At 43.5% G+C, this 13,974-nt stretch overlaps 1 protein-coding gene across 5 annotated transcripts in view; it reads left to right on the forward strand.

Moving 5' to 3' along the window:
• The first annotated feature begins 839 nt into the window (after positions 1–839).
• pcbp3 (poly(rC) binding protein 3) overlaps positions 840–13,974 on the forward strand; it is a 125,365-nt gene continuing 112,230 nt past the window's right edge. For all 5 annotated transcript variants that reach the window (XM_035773032.2, XM_035773036.2, XM_035773035.2 and 2 more), the window contains exon 1: positions 840–1,145. The gene's annotated coding sequence lies outside the window, so the exon portion shown is untranslated. The remainder of the gene's footprint in view (positions 1,146–13,974) is intronic.

Genomic DNA, 13,974 nt, shown 5'->3' on the forward strand with positions numbered 1-13,974 from the left:
GAAGCTCTCAGACAACACAGGGGAGTCCAGAGGTAGTCCATGCACTGAAACGTTCCTAAGACATAGGTAATGTTCCAAATGACACCTATTCCCTAATAAGTGCATGGGCTGTCCATATGGCTTTAGTCACAAATAGTGCACTGTAGGGAATAGGGTACCATTTTGGACACAGACATTCACAGCTGGGGCTAGCTGGGAAGTCTCACGAGAATTCTCTCCCACAGAGAGAAAATCTACCTTTCAACACATCGGTGCTCACATACAAAAACGCTATCAAAGTTCACTTTGCATGCGTTTAATGGAAAATTAAGCTTGACAAAGCCATTGCTCATTTATAAAGCTGAGAACTCGGTAGGGGTATCGATCTGGAGAAATAAAATAAGCCCTGCACATCTGCACATATCTGCATGCATGCGCTTCCATGCATGTGTGTCAGTGTGCAGAGATATCCATTCCCTAACTCCACTCCACTTCGACAAACCTGCTCTTTCTTCTGGAGGCAGCCTTTGCCAGGTCTGCAGTGGAGCATGCAGTGTTATTGTGCTGGGTTAAGTGCCTCAAAATCTAATTACTCTAATGTCTGTTGCCATCTTAAATCACACTTAATGGCTAAGTGCACTGGTTTGTCTGTCCTTCGGAGGGAAGCTTCCTTCACACTGCTCCCTGAGTAATAATTCCAATTGGATATGAGCAATTGCACTTATTGGCTGGTGCACGGCACTGGCTGCCGGGATTCTGATTTGCTGCCAGGGGTGTCTATTGGCTGCTCGCTATTGGCTCCTAGGAGAGAGTGGGAGGGTAGCTCTCCCTTTCCTTCTTCTTTGGTAAAGCGTGTGAATGCAAGTACTCCTTTCTCTCATTGTTTGAGTGACTGCAGGTATTGGTGTCTGCCTCTGAACGCGCGCGCGCGTGTGTCTGGGAGTGTGTGTGTTGGAGAGGGAAAGAGATAAAAAGAGAGAGTGAGGCGAGCAGTGTTTCTTTTCCCCCTCTAGCCTCCCCGTCTCCCTGCTCCCTGTCATTCCGTTCTTCCTCCCTCCCGGACCACCCTGCCTCCAGTCGGATAGACCCTGGACCTCCCCAGGACCCCCCTCCCATCACCCCTTTGACTCTCCTCACTTCTCCGACCCGCTTTGTCAACTGAGCAGGTAAGATGCTCATACTGCTGCGACTCTCCTTATCTCCCCCTTTTTCCTTCCTCCTTTGGATCTCTCTCTCTTCCTTACTCCCTATCTCTTTCCCTCTCTCTCGCTAGCTCTCTCTCTCTCTCTCTTTCACTGTCTTTCTAGGTTTCAAGTTCTCCCTCCAGCAGTTCCAGTCAGAATTAGGCATGTTTTGAAAGTGGAAGGTAAAGGGAGATTAAACCTGGGAGGTCACAGTCTTTTCTCCCTCCAACTGATATCACACAGAGATCTTACCTTTTCTCCACAGTCATATATCTTCATCTTTCCCATCTGCCTTTACAATCTCGGGCCCTCAGGGTTCGAGCGGAAACTAACACAGAGAGAAGGAAATTAGCTCTCCTACTCAAACTGTTCTGGGTATAACTCAAGCTGTTCCGGTCTGTGACAGCGCACCATATTTTGGTTGCATCCTTAATTGATTTACACTATTTACTGTTGTTTGCAATAATTATTTATAGATGTCAGTGTCAGCATGCGCTAGCTACTTCCCCAAATGGAGAATACGCAGGTCCACCAGAAACCAGAACGCATGACATTGCACAAACGGTAATGACTTTACAACGTTCGCTACTCCCTTGATTGAATCGAGCAATCTATCTTTCTCCAGCAAGCAGTTCCAACATTAGCATGCTCTATAAAGCATTTCTGGCAACAGCAGAAGAAGAAAGAAAAAAGCTTGTTTGTCCTCCACACAGACTCCACACATCCTGTGTTTTGCCAGGAAGGGGATGTTGTGCGATACTAAAGTGATTTTTAGATGTCAATACAACTGGGCCCCCGGAGGTTTCAACAAATTTAACTCAGCCTCTGATGCTTGGCTATTTCAAAGGGGCTTCCCCTGTGTGAAGGGTGACCTTTATAGTTGTGATAATGATTTTTTAATTTGCTCTGAAAAATGCATCTCTGCTAAAGCCTGCTGGGAGTATGGGGCCTTCAAGAGAGATCAAACCTCTTGGGAGGTAACAGCCCTTGCTGAGATTGTTCTGGTGTGTTCTGTACAATTACAATGGACTATGAAAGTACTGTGAGGGCCCCTTGAGACAACAATGACTTTTGTCCTTTCTACTTTAAACAACATTGGTTAATTTAGTCTGAGAGAAACATACAGTACCTCTGTGTCAATGACTGCAGTTGCATATAGCTGTTATTGAAGTTGAGTGTCAGTGAGAAGTGATGAGGCGTAGATTCGTTGTGTGGATTTTTCAGAGAGAAGAACAGGTGTCTTCATTTACACCGATATTCCTATGAAGCCGAGCTGGCTCTGTGCCGAAGGCAGGATCAAGTGAAAGTGGCTCTCGACATTTCTGCTAAGCTTTTGAAATGTTTTTCCCCCCACTTAAATAGGTGTCTGCAATATGGCAGAAATGTCAAATGTTTAAGGTTAGGAATAAGTGCCGGTTTCCATGTCATCATCTCCCGATGTCCTCAGACATGGATGGACGTTGAATACTGACTTGTATCATGGGTGACCTGGCTTCTCCTCTTTCTTTATCTGTCTCTCTCTCTCTTCTCTTTTCTTCTCTTTATAAGGAGTTGTGGTGTGTCAGAGGTTAAAGTTCAAATAAGAACATATTTTTGGTAATCCAAAGAATGGGGCTGGGTAATTGTAACTAGTGTCATATTCCTTGACAGAGTTATGGAGGCTAGGATTGCAATTGGCATGATATTTTTAAGCATTTTGAATAGAGTTTGTTTACAATACTAACACCCTTTTAGTACAATTGTCTAATCCAATCAGAAACACCCAAGATCAAAGGCTGTTAGTATTGTAAGCAAACTCTATTCAAAATGCTTAAAACTATCATGCCAATTGCAATCCTAGCCTCCATAATCTTAGTACAATTGTCTTATCCAATCAGAAACACCCAAGATCAGTTTATAAGGCACTTCTACGTTATATTATTCAAGAACTAATGGGCATCTATCATTAATTGAAAGGGAACAATATTCAAAATTTGAAACTTAAAAGAGGCTTTGGGGCTCCCGTGTGGCGCAGCGATCTAAGGCAACTGCATCTCAGTGCTACAGGCGTCACGACAGCCACCCTGGTTAAAATCCAGGCTGTATCACAACCGGTCGTGATTGGGAGTCCCATTGGGCGGCACACAATTGGCCAGCGTCGTCTAGGTTTGGCCGTGCAGGCCATCTTTGCAAATAAGAATTTGTTCTTAAATGACTTGCCTAGTTAAATAAAGATCACATTTTATTGGTCACATACACATATTTAGCAGATGTTATTGCAGGTGTAGTGAAATGCTTTTGTTCTTAGCTCCAACAGTGCAGTAGTATCTAATAATTCACAACAATATAAGCAAATCTAAAAGTTAAAGACTGTAATTAAGAAATATATAATTATTAGATTGAGCAATGTTGGAGTGGCATTGAATAAAATACAGCAGAATAGAATACAGTATATAGAGTTGAAGTCGGATGTTTACATACACCTTAGCCATTCACCTTAGACATTTATCCTAGTAAAAATACCCTGTCTTAGGTAAGTTACGATCACCACTTTATTTTAAGTATGTGAAATGTCAGAATAATAGTAGAGAGAATTATTTATTTCAGCTTTTATTTCTTTCATCACATTCCCAGTGGGTCAGAAGTTTACATACACTCAATTAGTATCTGGTAGCATTGCCTTTAAATTGTTTAACTCAGGTAAAATGTTTTGGGTAGCCTTCCACAAGCTTCCCACAATAAGTTGGGTGAATTTTGGCCCATTCCTCCTGACAGAGCTGCTGTAACTGAGTCAGGTTTGTAGGCCTCCTTGTTCGCACAAGCTTTTTCAGTTCTGCCCACAAATTTTCTATAGGATTGAGGTTGGGGCTTTGTGATGGCCACTCCAATACCTTGACTTTGTTGTCCTTAAGCCATTTTGCCACAACTTTGGAAGTATGCTTGGGGTCATTATACATTTAGAAGACCCATTTGCATCCAAGCTTTACCTTCCTGATTGATGTCTTGAGATGTTGCTTCAACATATCCACATAATACACATTTTCCTGCTCATGATGGCATCTATTTTGTGAAGTGCACCAGTCCCTCCTGCAGCAAAGCACCCCCACAACATGATGCTGCCACCCCCGTGCTTCACGTTTGGGATGGTGTTCTTCGGCTTGCAAGCCTCCCCTTTTTCCTCCAAACAATACGATGGTCATTATGGCCAAACAGTTATATTTTTGTTTCATCAGACCAGAGGATGTTTCTTCAAAAAGTACAATCTTTGTCCCCATTTGCAGCTGCAAACTGTAGTCTGGCTTTTTTATGCCGGTTTTGAAGCAGTGGCTCCTTCCTTGATGAACGGCCTTTCAGGTTATGTCGAAATAGGACTCCTTTTACAGTAGATAGAGATACGTTTATACCTGTTTCCTCCAGCATCTTCACAAGGTCCTTTGCTGTTGTTCTGGGATTTATTTGCACTTTTTGCACCAACGTACGTTCCTCTCTAGGCTACAGAACACGTCTCCTTCCTGAGCGGTATGGTGGCTGCGTGGTCCCATGGTGTTTATACTTGCGTACTATTGTTTGTACAGATGAATGTTGTATCTTCAGGCGTTTGGAAATTGCTCCCAAGGATGAACCAGACTTGTGGAGGTATACAATTGTTTTTATGAGGTCTTGGCTGATTTCTTTTGATTTTCCCATGATGTCAAGCGAAGAGTCACTGAGTAGGCCTTGAAATACATCCACATGTACACCTCCAATTGACTCAAATGATGTCAATTAGCCTATCAGAAGCTTCTAAAGCCATGACATCACTTTCTGGAATTTTCCAGGCTGTTTAAAGGCACAGTCAGCTTAGTGTATGTAATCTTCTGACCCACTGGAATAGTGATGCAGTGAATTATAAGTTAAATAATGTTTCTGTAAACAATTGTTGGAAAAATGACTTGTGTCAGGCAGAAAGTAGATGACCTAACCGACTTGCTGAAATTATAGTTTGTTAACAAGAAACTTGTGGAGTGGTTGAAAAACGAGTTTTAATGACTCTAAGCGTCTGTAAACTTGCAACTTCAACTGTGCATATGAGATGGGTAAAGCAGTATGTAAACGTTATTAAAGTGACTGGTGTTCCACATTAGTTTTATGTTCTTTCATCAACATGCTAGTGTGTACTATTCAATAATTTATATATACACTAGATGACTAATTGGGGTGCTGTGTTGAAGCCATGCACACACTGTGCCTCAATCTTGCAGTCCCCCACCATCATATATATATGTTTTATGCATATATATGCATTTATTAATATATACATTCGTTTTTGCCATATTTACTCTTTCAGACACTTTAATGCAAACTTTAAATTATATTATATGAGATGAACATAAACATTTTAAATTAAAAAAAATATTTAAAAATGTTCTTTGAAGTATCATTTTTAGAGATGCATGTCATTTTGTCCATGAAACATTGAATTGAAACACTGTATAATTCAATGCATTCCTAGGCAGGACCACTCCTTACCGGGGAGTGCCAATATGGCTGACCGGTGCCTTCAAAGACTCAATGGCCATTACATAGCATCAGCAATCCAGGGTTTACAGTATATAAATCATAAGTACTATTGCATGGTATCAAAATTGAAGTGGAAATGTTGCTAACACTTTACTTAAACCCATAGTAATGCACTAGTATTCTTTATAAGCGGGTATGATTCCTCCCTTCTTGTTATGCCACACCATAATACATGATAGTTTAAGTAGTGTTATCAAAATATTGGGGACTCAAATATATAACACCACTTGAAAATAATTTGTTACATATACCGTAGTATCTCTAAGTAGTTCCACCACTACCAAACAGTTGCATTGTCAGAAATGAAACAATAATAATACAGTACAATAATAACATTGAGTCTATTCTCTTTGAAGAGCCCTCTTCTTGTCTTGAGCCATGCTCTCAAAGCAGCTGGTCCCTTTGTGCTTTGGCTGCTTCTGCCTGTTCCGGATCTCATGCTGTCCTGGCTTGGGAGTTGCCTCGGCAGCAGTGGCACAGCGTGAAAAGGGCACTGACATTCACTGGCCAATGTCCCCATGTATGCCAGAAGGGATGGGGAGAGCACAAAGCAGACACATACGGTACCGGTAGCATCTACTCTGGTCAGATCTGGCTTCTGTTGTCATGAACACTCTTTAGTTTGACATTGTTTTTGTCTTTAAAACAGTGCCGTCGGCCAAAAAGGATAGTTTTAGGCATTCATCGGTTCCATGTTCTGAATGATTTGAGCTATGTTGACATTTTCTGTTTTTATCTTTCTCTTAAACATAATTTCAGTATTTCGCATACAGCTATTTTCTGCAACAATCACACCTCGTTTGAACCTTTATATGCCTATGAGCTGTAGGCTATGATATTGCTGTGGTATAGGTGCATTGTTCAGAGCATGTCCGTGGTCGATACATTATTCCCGAACAACATATTGTAGATTAGAATCCTATCATTCTAACGCCTTAAAGCCCTTTTGATGTCCTATGGACATAGATGCACTACGCCACAGCAATGGCGGGACACTGCTTTTGCGTCCCTTGTTTCTCTCCCTCTCTCCTTCATCTCAGCCCTGATTGGTAAACAGGCCTCCCCCACTGCGCTGGGTCATAACTCATAAGCAAATGCAATGCTGGAGGGGGCTGAAACGGAACACTGTACCTTTTCAAAGTTGAGGCTATAGGAGAGAATTATGACCTGTGAAATCAGAGGCCTTTTGTCTCGGCAATGTCATTTAAGCCGGCAATGGGCCGTGAGATCAATGAGGGGCTGAAGAGCCCGGAGAGAGAGCGAGATAGGGGTGGAGCTTGGCGCTTTGCCTCCCGCTGCCCGTGTTAACGTCGCTCTGGGTGGTGCAGTTAGGCCATGTATAGGCAAGCTGCCACAATGTCAAAAATCTATTTTTATACCCGTTAATACACAGGGGGTTCAGAGCAATGCTCTAGTGGGATGTAATGTGGAAATATTATTGTTAGCTAGGAACAGGCCTGGCTTTGTTGATCAAAGTATGGTTGGTGGCATGGGAGTGATGCTGTGATTCCATTACAACCAGGAGCGCTGTTCAACCAAAACTGGTATGCAGGAGTTCAACACCCTGCTTGTGATTTTTTAACCCAATGATCCCACAGATTAATGTTCAGAATAAAAGGAGAACATGTTTCCTTGCACGGTGAGAACAATATTGTTTCACCATATCCCTGACACCCATGGATGCTGGTTTTAATTCAGTAGGACCCTACTAGGTCCCAAAATCCAGAGCAAAGCGGAGTTTAAAGTGGTCAATGACCTAAGCTGGTCACACACTTTGTGGTTCTGCTTTCTATAGTGCCCTCAAAAGCCAAAGACCTACTGTACTGTTTTCTGTGTGCTCTTGCAAAGAGACATGTCTGCAGCTTATACAGAAATGCTATCTGGTAATGTCAAGAGAAATGTAAGGGATATGCTTGAGCCCTGTCTCTTAGCCTGCACTTAGCCCACACGCTCTCAGCGTTTTTGCTTGATTAAAAGCAACCCAGGAGTTTGTAGAGCACGATAGGTGCGAGTGCAAGGGCTGACAGCTTAACCGCTGATTATTCAAGCCTCTTAGCCTAAGCCACGGCACTCGAATGATTAACATCGACTCTTTTCCCCCTCTCTCTCCGTCTCAATCTCTCTCTTTCATTCTGTCTTCATTGAGGGAGCGGAGTTTAGGAAATGGGAAAAGATGGAGACAGCCCGCAGAAGGCAGACCTGTTGTCTCATAGCTTGTGGGGATCAGTGCATAGCACAGTGATTCATGTGGTGCAGAGGCTTTATATAGACATAATCCACCCCAGTAGCGTAGCAGTGATGGTTGACTGTGTGAGGCGAGCACACCGGTCGGACACTCCTATTGTGCCTCCTCCTCCTGCCACAGGGGTGTGAGAGTGTGTCACCAGGTCACGTGGTTATGACCCAGTGATATAGGTCATTAGCCCCCCCTGACAGTGTGTGTGAAGCAGCATCTCCTGACACACAAATCACGCCTCTCCCTGTGGGGTCATGCCATCTCCACTTCTGCAGGGTGCCTGTGGCTCATCAACACAACAGATATTTCTAGGGTTAAATAATGTTCCCAAAATGGGGAAGGCTAGGGAGTATTCTCTGAATCTTACTTTGTCCAGTTTTCTTGAACTACTTTAAAGAGCATTCCCCATGATATGCCTGCCATGATATGACTGTAAGAAGTGTGTGGCAAAAACAATGTAATCACAGTTTTGGTCTGCTGTTTGGTCTGTGTTGAATTCCCTTCAAAGCATCTCTAGAAAGCCTGCACACTCTAGCATTAAATCATAACATCATGAGAACATTGCCACACGTTCGACATACATGGTTCATCACTTGTTTGATACTGTTTTGACTGGGGATGATCTTCAGCTTGCGTAAGAGATATCGAATCATAACGAAAGCTCTTCTTCTTGGTAGTTGGGCTGTGTTTTGTTACCCCTTCGACTTTTTGGCACAGCCACAGACGACAGCACAGTGACATGCCTGCCGGACAGATTGGCCACAGTTGGGGGGGGACGTAGGGTGGGAAGGAAAAAGGTGAAGGCTGCCACTGAGGCATCATTATTACATTTTTTGGGCTAAAGCCTTAGGGTACCCACTGCCTAACCAAGTTTGAACTTGAAATACCAGGTGTAGTACTCTTAGAGCTGGGTTTGGTTCCTTCTCACCCCTTTTTGAGAGAGGATGGAGGATGCGCCCCTTCGGCTTGCCTGACATACTTTCCCTGAGCTGTTGGTTTTTCGGATCCCAAGGCATCCGCAGAGCCCGCTAAGTCAGCAAGAACGCTGCCGAGTGTGCATAAGCAGATGTAGAAAAGAGCGGACGGCTCTAGAAAGACTGAGAAACACTTCCCTCTCCGCTCTTTGCAGTGTACAGGGCCTCTGTGTCTATTGTGTCGCCCGCAGAAACCTAAATGAGCTTCAAATCCCATTATTCACATTATCCCACCTTCCCTAGTCTCTGCGCTAATTCATTAGTCACTAAAAGTTGAAGACCCCTTGGCCCGATTGAATCAAAACTGGTAACCAGGTTTTTAGGTAAGAACAAAATAGAATACCCTCTAAGCTCTGCAATAATTTATAATAACAATAACAACATTATTTCAATGTAAACAAAAACAACTTTCTAGGTATAACACGCTACTTTGCAACACTAGGAAAACATTCTCCACCTTAAACCTAGCACTTCGTTTCATCCCTTTCTCTTTCTCTACCCCCCCCACCCACGCCCCATCCCCTTCACATTATGAATGAAATGCTATTACCCTCTTCTTACTATCTATTATTCATATAATGCAATGCTGAAACTGTGTCTGTGCTAATACTTAGCAGATCATGTGGGAATCTCCACTAATTCTGCCTCCTGTCCTCGTCTCCTTTCCTTCATCTGAACTGATCAGGCACATGGACCGGTGAGGGTAAAATAGGGTAATATGCTGAGAACCAACTGGGGTGTCTGCTGTCACCTCACCAGTTGTTTAATGAGAGGAAGAAGGAAAGGAAACAAGAAAAGGAAGTCACCTTGGACCATTGAGATGAAGTATAGGCCTGGACCAAAATCCTGCTTCTGTCAATTGTGATATGAAAGGTCAAAGATTATTGGTTGACAGATACCAGGATGTTTTTGTGGGCTTTTCGAGAATGACACATTGGCCTCCTTACAACGGCAGAACTCCTCGAGGCATCAAGTGGTGCGCAATTAAGAACGGCTCCTCTATTTTGACATTTTAAAGAGCTCATCACCAAGTTGAGCCGCAATCTGTTTCCCGCAGGCAAATCTAAGTAGCATATAACTTAGCGTGGTACGATCCATCGGCTAATTCGCTTTCACAATCTCTCAGAGAGTATCACAGCCTGTGACATCATCATGCCCTCCCCCTCCCCTTTTTTCCTGAAAAGCTTAGCAGCCTAGGTAAAAGCAGAAAAGAGGCACTATCTATTCTTCTCTGGAGGGGGACAAGAATGTGTGTGGGGGAGGAAGAGGGGGTGGTTTGGGTGATATTCAAGTCTGGGGAAATGCCTTTGAATTTTCTGAAATATATATTTTTTCTGTGGGATTAAGACATTAAAGTCTCCAAATCATCAAAGTGCTTTAATGTCACTGCTTCATGAGGAGGGGATCTGCGTTGCCTCTTGAAGGTGTGAGGATGTCAAATGCTGCTAAACGATTCAGAATATTACCCTTCCTCTCCCCCACCAATCTTATTATATTTTACCTGCATATTCAAATGACTAATACTGCTTCTGTTGTTGAGTCGATCATGGTTAGACTTCGACAGTTTTTTCATGGTTATGTTCCAAAATTATGTAAAATGGTCAGTGAGAGAAAGGCCTTGTTAATTTGTGTTTGAATTTTTGTTTTATCATTTACACCATTTTATATCTGTCATATTGTCAGGTCCACCTTGACACCCTAATTAGTATGGAAATGTTTATGCTTCTGTATGCATGTGTGATTATGAGCGATTTAGAAAGGGAAAGCGCGTGAGTGAGTGAAAGAGAGATAGAGACCGAAAGGGAGGGATATTCCCTCCACTTTGAGGGGAAATCAGTCAAAACCTCAGAAAAAAATTGTAGACCTCCACAAGTCTGGTTCATCCTTGGGAGCAATTTCCAAATGCCTGAAGGTACCTCATTCATCTGTACAAACAATAGTACGCAAGTATAAACACTATTGGACCACGCAGCCGTCATACCACTCAGGAAGGAGACACATTCTGTCTCCTAGAGATGAGTGTACTTTGGTGCAAAAAGTGCAAATCAATTCCAGAACAACAGCAAAGGACCTTGTGAAGATGCTGGAGGAAACAGGTATAAAAGTATCAATATCCACAGTAAAATTAGTCCTATATTGACATAACCTGAAAGGCCGCTCAGCAAGGAAGAAGCCACTGCTCAAAACCGCCATTAAAAAGCCAAACTATGGTTTGCAACTGCACATGTGGACAAAGATTGTACTTTTTGGAGAAATATCCTCTGGTCTGATGAAACAAAAACAGAACTGTTTGGCCATAATGACCACAGTTATGTTTGGAGGAAAAAGGGGGAGGCTCGCAAGCCAAAGAACATCATCCCAACCGTGAAGCACGGGGGTGGTAGAATCATGTTGTGGAGGTGCTTTGCTGTAGGAGGGACTGGTGCACTTCACAAAATAGATGCCATGATGAGGAAAAAAATTATGTGGATATATTGAAGCAATCTCAGACATCAGGAAGTTAAAGCTTGGACGCAAATGGGTCTTCCAAATGGATAATGACATCAAACATAGTTCCAAAGTTGTGGCAAAATGGCTTAAGGACAACAAAGTCAAGGTATTGGAGTGGCCAACACAAAGCCCTGACTTCAATCCTATTGTGGGCAGAACTGAAAAAGCATGTGCGAGCAAGGAGGCCTACCAACCTGACTCAGTTACACCAGCTCTGTCAGGAGGAATGGGCCAACATTCACCCAACTTATTGTGGGAAGCTTGTGGAAGGCTACCTAAAATGTTTGACCCAAGTTAAACAATTTAAAGGCAATGCTACCAAATACTAATTGAGTGTATGTAAACTTCTAATCCACTGGGAATGTGATGAAAGAAATAAAAGCTGAAATAAATCATTCTCTCTACTCTCTACTATGACATTTCACATTCTTAAAATAAAGTGGTGATCCTAACTGATCTAAGACAGGGAATTTTTGTCTACGATTAAAATGTCAGGAATTGTGAAAAACTGAGTTTAAATGTATTTGGCTATGGTGTATGCAAACTTCCGACTTCAACTGTATATGTAATACATTTTACATGAAGGGGATATACACTGCTCAAAAAAATAAAGGGAACACTTAAACAACACAATGTAACTCCAAGTCAATCACACTTCTGTGAAATCAAACTGTCCACTTAGGAAGCAACATTGATTGACAATACATTTCACATGCTGTTGTGCAAATGGTGGAAATTATAGGCAATTAGCAAGACACCCCCAATAAAGGAGTGGTTCTGCAGGTGGTGACCACAGACCACTTCTCAGTTCCTATGCTCCCTGGCAGATGTTTTGGTCATTTTTTAATGCTGGCGGTGCTTTCACTCTAGTGGTAGAATGAGACGGAGTCTACAACCCGCACAAGTGGCTCAGGTAGTGCAGCTCATCCAGGATGGAATATCAATGCGAGCTGTGAGAAGAAGGTTTGCTGTGTCTGTCAGCGTAGTGTCCAGAGCATGGAGGCGCTATCAGGAGACAGGCCAGTACATCAGGAGACGTGGAGGAGGCCATAGGAGGGCAACAACCCAGCAGCAGGACCGCTAGGAGCAGGAGGAGCACTGCCAGAGCCTTTCAAAATTACCTCCAGCAGGCCACAAATGTGCATGTGTCTGCTCAAACGGTCAGACACAGACTCCATGAGGGTGGTAGGAGGGCCCGACGTCCACAGGTGGGGGTTGTGCTTACAGCCCAACACCGTGCAGGACGTTTGGCATTTGCCAGAGAACACCAAGATTGGCAAATTCGCCACTAACGCCCTGTGCTCTTCGCAGATGAAAGCAGGTTCACACTGAGCACATGTGACAGATGTGACAGAGTCTGGAGACGCCGTGGAGAACGTTCTGCTGCCTGCAGCATCCTCCAGCATGACCGGTTTGGCGGTGGGTCAGTCAAGGTGTGGGGTTGCATTTCTTTGGGGGGCCGCACAGCCCTCCATGTGCTCGCCAGAGGTAGCCTGACTGCCATTAGGTACCGAGATGAGATCCTCAGACCCCTTGTGAGACCACATGCTGGTGCGGTTGGCCCTGGGTTCCTCCTAATGCAAGACAATGCTAGACCTCATGTGGTTGGAGTGTGTCAGCAGTTCCGGCAAGAGGAAGGCATTGATGCTATGGACTGGCCTGCCCGTTCCCCAGACCTGAATCCAATCTGGGACATCATGTCTCGCTCCATCCACCAACGCCACATTGCACCACAGACTGTCCAGGAGTTGGCGGATGCTTTAGTCCAGGTCTGGGAGGAGATCCCTCAGGAGACCATCCGCCACCTCATCAGGAATATGTCCAGGCGTTGTAGGGAGGTCATACAGGCACGTGGAGGCCACACACACTACTGAGCCTCATTTTGACTTGTTTTAAGGACATTCCATCAAAGTTGGATCAGCCTGTAGTGTGGTTTTCCACTTTAATTTTGAGTGTGACTCCAAATCCAGACCTCCATGGGTTGATACATTTGATTTCCATTGATAATTTGTGTGAGATTTTGTTGTCAGCACATTCAACTATGTAAAGAAAAAAGTACTTAATAATAATATTTAATTCATTCAGATCTAGGATGTGTTATTTTAGTGTTCCCTTTATTTTTTGAGCAGTGTACATTAGGCATTCATAACAATTTTTTATAACCAGTGAGTAGGCCCGTTGACCTAGGCTGCTGAGCTGAAGCCTAGGCCCCTCACATTCTTCCACTCTAATCAGGGACCTATTTAGACCAGGTGGTGCAATTAATTATTAGGTAGAACGGCTCCGGATCTCATAGGGTAATATTTGAATAACTCTGGCCTAAGCATTAGTTGGGTAACTGATGCAGATATTCAAGGTTACTTTCTCAGGGGCCATCACCTACTGCCACTGCGGCCTTGAGTCCCTAAACTGCTACAAGGGCAATGCTATCTGGCTGACCTGTGTTGCTCCCAGACAGTTAGTGTGTGTGGTGTGTTAGGGGTTGGTACTGTGACAGCGAAAAGACAAGTGTCCGTTACAATGGACCAATAAATACATATTCTACGGGACTTTATATAATGTTGTTGAACCA

The sequence above is a fragment of the Oncorhynchus keta genome, chromosome 7 (genome assembly GCF_023373465.1).
Source record: "Oncorhynchus keta strain PuntledgeMale-10-30-2019 chromosome 7, Oket_V2, whole genome shotgun sequence".
In the NCBI taxonomy this organism is placed as follows: domain Eukaryota; kingdom Metazoa; phylum Chordata; class Actinopteri; order Salmoniformes; family Salmonidae; genus Oncorhynchus; species Oncorhynchus keta.